Here is a 7,729-nt window from a genome sequence, read left to right as displayed (position 1 = left end):
CATGAATCATGGTGTGTGAACCTCGTTAGCTTTTAATGCTAACCCTCATGAGCTCGAGTGCATTTTCAATGACTGGGCCTGTTGCATGGAGTTGAATTTATAGATTAAGATGTAAATTAAGGCGGACGCAACCTCAAAGAAGCTCAGAGTCGTCCTGACAGTTTCTGACTCCGCACCCCTAACGCTCAACTAATCCAAATATGGTCAAAGATTCAATTCACTTTTTTTTAATCTATAGAGTGTAACTTAATTCTGTCAATCCCTATAAATCACATTACAAAAGCGTGAATTGTTGCTGTTGCAGCTTGTTTAAAGCCAAAAATAAAAAAGCAGATGACGTGCTTACAGAAAATGCGTTGTCTATTAGTTTGTTAGTTTTTTGTTAGTTTGAATAGGTCAGGATGACATTCAGTATCCCGCCGAGTAATATATCATTTTGAATATTAAGTGTAAATCAACCCCAGGCTGCACCTTTAGCTGAGTTTTGTACCATTTCACATTAAAAACCATAGATGGGTAAAAACATGCCAGACTAGGATGATGATTCGTAATGACAGATTAGAAAAATGAAATAAGTTTGTAGTAGGTGTGTAAATGATTAATAATCAGTATTATTGGCAGTAATAGAGGACCCAAATGTAAAATTTTGCTAAGGGCCCCATGCTCTAGTGGTCAGGAGAGGAACTACAGCTGCTGCTTCTTCTCTGTTGGAGCTTCATATTTCAGAGGTTGATGCTCTTTGATCCTTCACCTTGTTAAAACCAGGATTCATCAACACAGAACAACCAGTTTCTCTGTTTCTCATTGTTTCCTGGACTAATGTTTAAGTCGAACCCTCAACAGAAGCAAAAGAAAGAACAGTTCAAATCCCTCAGCTTACGACGCTCCTCATCCTCTTCCTCTTTGCTCGGCTCGTCACAGCCTGCGAGATGTTTCTGATGTGGATCCGGTGACCCGCCTCAGTGCCGTCACCTCTTGGCACCGCCGGCGACAGAAACAGACAATCTGGGGGACGTCCATCGTGTCTGTCCCACAGATGGCCCGGCCGGCCCCGCTCTCCCTCTGTCCTCTGGCTCGCCCGGTTCTCGGCTGGACGCCGGCGTCCGAGCCAAATCATCTCCCAAATAAAAACCAGCTTCTCTCTCTCTCCTCCGGCGAGTCCCTGGCCGCCGCTGGCACCGACTCCCTCCTCCTCCTCCTCCTCCTCCTCCTCATTCGTCTCCTCCGACCGCTCCTGTAAATAAATAACAACAACAAAATAGCAACAAGAGGGCGACACCCGGCAGAACGCAGCCACTGGCCATATGGGACCGGCTCGTTGTCGACGTTTGGCAGAAGGGCGGCGGGGTGGAGGGTCACAGATGGCTGCTCCATCCACCTCAAACCCCCCCACAACACACAACCACACCGGCACACATTTCTCTGGGCCGCTGTGCTTTTTACACTGCAAACACTCCAAATCTTTCCAAGAATATTTGTCTTATTTCTTGTCAAAGTGTCTCATTTCTACTCAAAACTAATCTCTTTCCACTTAAAATAAGACTCATCAGTCATCACCTAAAAATTAACTTGTTTTCAGATAACTTTCATTTGTTCCGAACAAATTTTCACTTGAAATAAGTAGAAAAATCTGCCAGTGAAAGCAGGTTTTTTGTGCTTGTAATAAGAAAGAAAAACTTGTTCCACTATCAGATTTTTCTACTTATTTCAAGTGAAAATCTGCTTGAAAGAAGTAAAAAAGTGTCTAAAAATAAGCTGCTTTTAACGTGATGAGTCTTATTTTAAGTATAATGAGGTTTGTTTTGACTAGAAATAAGACAAATGTTCTTGGTAAGATTTTGAGTTTTTGCAGTGTAGCAGCGAGTGGCGTTGGTGCTTGTAATAAGAAAGAAAAACTTGCTCCACTATCAGATTTTTTTCTACTTATTTCAAGTGAAAATTTGTTCGGAACAAATGAAAGTTATCTGAAAACAAGTTAATTTTTGGGTGATGAGTCTTATTTTAACTCATTGAGTGCCAACCACGTAATTTCTCGTTTTTCGTTCCCATGCGTTGAGTGCCAAAAACGAAATTTTTCGTTTTTTGCTTTTTTTTTAAAATTATGAAAATAGACACTTTAATACACATTATATGTAAATTTGGGGACTCTACGACGAGGAGAACTGAAATAGATGACGATCAAAGTCACATGACAGCTCATGATCTGGAAGTTTTTATCATAACTCAGCTTCTGCAAACGGAGGTCTGCATGCAGATGCAGCGCAGCTGCTCCGCTGCTGCTCCGCTCTCACCCGCGAGGCTGCAGCAGCTGGGAGCTGAACCAGGAAGCTCTCAGCCCACTGTCCCGCCCGGTCTTCATCTGGAGCAACACCGTGTCCTCCCCAAAGTCCTCCCGCGGTAAAATCTGATGGTCTCTGGACCAAAGCAGACCGGCACCACCGACCCGTACCACAGACAGACCGCGACCACCGGCGGGACCGGTGTTCGCGAGCCGCTGTGGCCGGCAGAGCCTCACGTTCCGCGGCGAGAGGCTGTGACACGGCACGGTGCGTCTGTGTTATTGTTGTTTAGTGGCGCCCCCCCCGCCCCCGATGGTGGTTTTGTGAATAGAACAACAATTGTTGTGTATATTTATCTTATACGAGCCCTTTGATCCAGAAATGCGAGTGTCAGAAGAGCGACAGACACAAACAGCGCAGCTTTCATAAAAGACGCTCTATCTCCTTTTCTAGAAAAAAAGGAGGGATTTTGGTGAAACCCAGCCATGTTTAGCTTGACTTTTCTCAGGAACGGAGGCACGTAGAAACAAACGGTTTGTGGCCATTTGAAGGATAAAGTTAAACCTTTCAAATGAGCTACAGTATGTGTTGGTGGCAATAATATAGAATACACTATGGCTCTAAAATAAAAAGTCAAATATGGTCTAATTTGCCGGTACACTTGACTAAAACTTTGGAAAGGAGCGCGGCACTCAATGAGTTAAGTAGAATCTCGGTGCCCAGCCATGTCTCCTCAGCGACAGATAGTGTACAGTATGTGTGTGGGTGTGTGTATGTTTGTGTGTGTGGGTATGTATGTCCGTATGTCTATGTATGTGCGTGAGTGTGTATGTAATTGTGTATCTGTGTGTATATTTGTGGGGGTGGGAGGTTTGGGGTTTTCACTGTGTTTTGTATTGTTTTGTTTTGTTTTGTTTTTATCCTCTGTGAGGCACTTTGTGTTACAATGTATGAAAAGTGCCATACAAATAAAGTTGACTTGATTTGATTTGATTTAGAATTAGATTTGTTTTGACTAGAAATGACATTTTGACTAGAAATAAGACAAATATTCTTGGTGGTTTTGAGTTTTTGCAGTGTAGGTCGACCCCCCGATCACTGACCCGCCCTTTTTTCAAACTAATTTTTTGATTGTTGACACAGGCTCAGATGGGAAACACACAATGGCAAATGATTAACCAAAGGGGGCTGAATTAAAGGGGGACTTATTATGAGACGGGTGCTGGATGACTCACTTTGCATTAGGCTTTGAAGACGGTCCCCGGCGGCCGGCGGCGGGCACTCGGCATTAAAAGCCTGGCGCATCTTGGCACCTTGCTCAATAGAAAAGCAGGCGGTTGATCTGCGCTGCATTAGCGCTGAGCCTTTGTTCTCCCCGAGGGCCGTCAAATGGAGAGACGGCTCCCTGAGACATTTTATAGATACATTCCCCTCACAGGCAGCTGAGCACCGGCAGCGTGAGGCCGCTCGCTCTCACTGCATTAAAGCTGCAACTATTCCACTCAACCCTCAGCAAACGTCTCACACGTGACTGACAGACGCCGTGAGAGGATCTTCAAGTACAAATCATTCTCGTCGTTCTGCTCTGTTGTCGCTTTATTTCTCCCTCCTCTCCTGGGTTTTCCTGCTCCCTCTGATTAAATGCTTTCATGTGTGTCGCACCGCGATGCAGCGGGCGGGGAAATTAATTCCTTATATATTCCTCTTTGAGCAACACGATGGAGGCGATTTGGAGAGCGCTTCTAACTCCAGCAGGTTGGAGTCTGAGAGTCTCAGAAGTTTGTTTCAAACTGGATCAGAGAGCAAAAGGTTCACCAGATGTTTTCACACTGAAGAAGATCTGTGGACTGACTCTACACTTACTGGTAGATGTTTGTGTTAAAGCTCCATACAGTATAAAGGTAGATGTTTGTATTAAAGCTCCATACAGTATAAAGGTAGATGTTTGTGTTAAAGCTCCATACAGTATAAAGGTAGATGTTTGTGTTAAAGCTCCATACAGTATAAAGGTAGATGTTTGTGTTAAAGCTCCATACAGTATAAAGGTAGATGTTTGTGTTAAAGCTCCATACAGTATAAAGGTAGATGTTTGTGTTAAAGCTCCATACAGTATAAAGGTAGATGTCCATGTGTAGTGTGATTATAAAGCAGCTCTAGGTTCTATATATTAATACTGTGAAAGTATCAAAGCCTCAGTCCACAGAGAAATGCACACAGCCTGTATTCAGAAACTGAGCCTTAAAACCGGCCGTCAGGACTTCCTGTCACTTTGTGATGTCACAACAAAGCCCCGCCCCCTCACCAACCTTCCAACAACTTGCAGGATTTGGTTTCTCTGAGTGTTTTATTCTGAAATCTGCTCTATTTTTTACTGGGTCAGTCAAAAAACAGTCAACCAATCAGCCATAAACGAATCAATAAACTGTATCGAAAATTAAAAACAAGAATAAAGAGATCTCTCACTCATCATGTTTGTACTCGTCTTTCCTGTTTGTGTCTGAATCACAGAGCGACTCCTCAGACTGGAGCTGTAACATAATCTGTCTCTGAGCGACAGAGGCCACAGATGGAGCTGATGCAGTGAGGAGGAGGAGGAGGAGGCCGAGCTCTGCTGCTGCGTTCAGGGACCCTCGGCTGCCAGGTAACCGTCCACAGGGCCTGAGCGGCTGATCTCCTCCCGGGCCGGGGGGCCGGGGGGGCCGGGGGGCCGGGAGGAGCTGGCAGGAGGCAGGAGCCCGGCTGTGACGAGACAGCAGCAGGATTATTGTATTTAGAGACAAGAGAACAACACGGAGAACAAGGACGTCAGAGCTGAGACAGTGACAGAGAGAGAGTTTAGTCCAACAGTCAGAACCAAACAACGACCGTCAGCATCGTCGTAGAAGGTTTGATCTGAAGCTTGTGAATCAGGTTCAACTTGGATGATGCTCAGTCAGACTTTCACTTATACATCAAACATTAGAGATTTTTAGTTCGATAAATAATGACTGAGCTGCAGCAGTGAAAACCGACTCAAACCCCTAAACATCCTCCGCCTCATGTTGTAGTTTAACCTTTGCGTTGTCTTCCTGTCGACCATGTCCTAAAGGGTCAAAACTGACTCAACCTGTCTGACCCTTTACAAAACATTAGGTATAAAGTTGTTACCCAATAAATACTTACAGAATCTGAATCAGAATTTATTTGTCATTGCACAACAGCACAACGAGATTAAAAGCTAAACCTTCAAGTGCAACCACACAAACAAGACAGTAATGCAATCAGTGCCGACATTCAGTTATTCAACAATCAACAATTTGATCCTGAGTATGCGAATGGATGAAGTGATGAGTGCAAGTGCATTGATGACTAGCAAGGTAAAATATAAGAGTATATGTATAAAAAATATAAAAAGTTAATAAATAAGAGGTATTATATGGCCATAGGCTGCCAATTCATGTTTGCATTCAGTATTGTGATGGCTTACAACTTTTTAATCCACTTTTACACTTTATTTTGGACTTTTATTGTTAATATACCTCATTGACATGAAAACTTTTCTAATTTTTGTGATCTAATTTCAAACAGTAATGTAGTTTAGGAGGAAGCATTAATGTTATTTTGAGGCAATAATTTGACAGAAAACCATAAAAACAACGTGGTTTAAACCTCTGCAGCCACTCAGGGATCCAGGACAGATGTGATCTCCACCTTCACCTGGCTGAGAGGTGATGAAGATGATGATGATGAAGATGATGTCAGAGCAGCTCCAGCTGTGACCGTGTTTGAGGCTCCACAGGTTTGTTATTTTATACGTGTTTCACTGTGGGTATGTTCAAGTGAAAAGCAAAGGAGTCGTGCACATCTGTATGTAACAGGGGTTATGCTATTGCATTCAGTGTCATATAATCACACAAAATAGTTTTATTAGATTTGCACTCCTCATGCACATGCAGAACTTTTAATTGCCTGTGTGCCCTACGTTCCTTTTGGGAGAACCCCATGTTTTCATATAAAATGGTCGAGTCCCACCTAAACTCTTTCTCTTTCTTTTTACTCGGTGGCAGAGATGAGTTGTCTTTTGTTCCAGGTTCTTTCTTTTATGTTTTATTTGGCCTTCATTTAATGTTTTGAATTATATAAATGCATTCATCTGAAGTTTATCCTGGTAGAGGATCAGGTGGTGTCCAGCTAGGAGGATGTACTGTGTTATTGTTTTATTATTTTATGTCATCTTTGTCAGAATAAAGACTCATTCAGACAGCAGCACTGTGCTTCTCCTTCATCAGAAACACAACACAGAGGCTCCAGCTGGTCACTATGCTGCTGACGCTCAGCGATGAGGAGGAAGAGAAAGTTTGACTTTACTCTCTTTACTGTACGTTCGGCCATAATCTTCTCCTGTAGAACCAGACCTGAAGATGATTTTATGTGGTATTTTATGTGGTTTTATGTGGTGAAGCCAAAGACAAATTTCCACATTGTGGACAATAAAGGAAAGATTAAAGCAGAAGTAAGCGGAATGTTTGTGTTAATATAAGTCTTAAATAGTTATATCTAACAACAGCAATCACTTACATACTGTAGAGTGTTTGGTCTGAAACACGGGTCTGTCAGTCACTCTGCTCTGCTGTAAGCCGAGGAGAAAACTTTTATTTTATTAATTGTATCCTACAAGCTTTATCCAATGAGGAGAGAGAACGGCATAAAGGGGCAATCCTCTCTGTGTGTGCAGCCAAGGGATGCGTGTGAATGTGGTGACGTAGGGACGAGGACCAATAGAGTGCCGAAGCGGAAGCAGGATGTAACGGCCCCATGGGTCCTCAATTTGAAAAAAGTCTCCATACGAATGAACGGGACTCCAAGTTTTATTTCGTGATCCGTTTGAATTGTGCCATGTGAAAAAAATCTGTCCTCTACCTGTTTAAAACATCACGTTTAATGCCGAGAAATCAGCAGTTTATGGTAAAACTATTGTAAAATAAAATTCCGAAGAGTCCATAACCAGAAAGACTACAGTGGGACACCAGATCTGTAGTCCGCAGAGCGCCGTCACACAAAATACATTCTTCTGTTGCCGTTTAACGATAAACTGCTGATTTCTCTTCATGAAACGTGATGTTTTAAACAGGTAGAGGACATATTTTTTTGTCATGGCACAATTCAAACGGATCACGAAATAAATCTTGGACTCCCATTCATTCGTATGGAGACTTTTTTCGAATTGAGGACCCATGGGGCTGCTTCCGCTTCGGCTCTCTATAGATCCATGACGAGGGCGGGGGCTGCTAACTCCATCAGCTGACAAGAAGTCAGAAAAACGGCCGGATCGCTTACTTCTGCTTTAAAGATTAAAGAACAGACAGAGTCGTCGAGTTTGTTTTGCTCTTGTTTCTTCATCCTGGTTGAAAAGTTGGAAAAGTTGGACCTCGGTGTCTCCAACCACGGCTGCTTCATCTTCATCTTGATCT

The sequence above is a fragment of the Trachurus japonicus genome, chromosome 24, assembly GCF_045865225.1.
Source record: "Trachurus japonicus isolate A0001 chromosome 24, Traja_1.0".
Classification (NCBI taxonomy): domain Eukaryota; kingdom Metazoa; phylum Chordata; class Actinopteri; order Carangiformes; family Carangidae; genus Trachurus; species Trachurus japonicus.
This window is presented reverse-complemented; position numbering follows the sequence as displayed.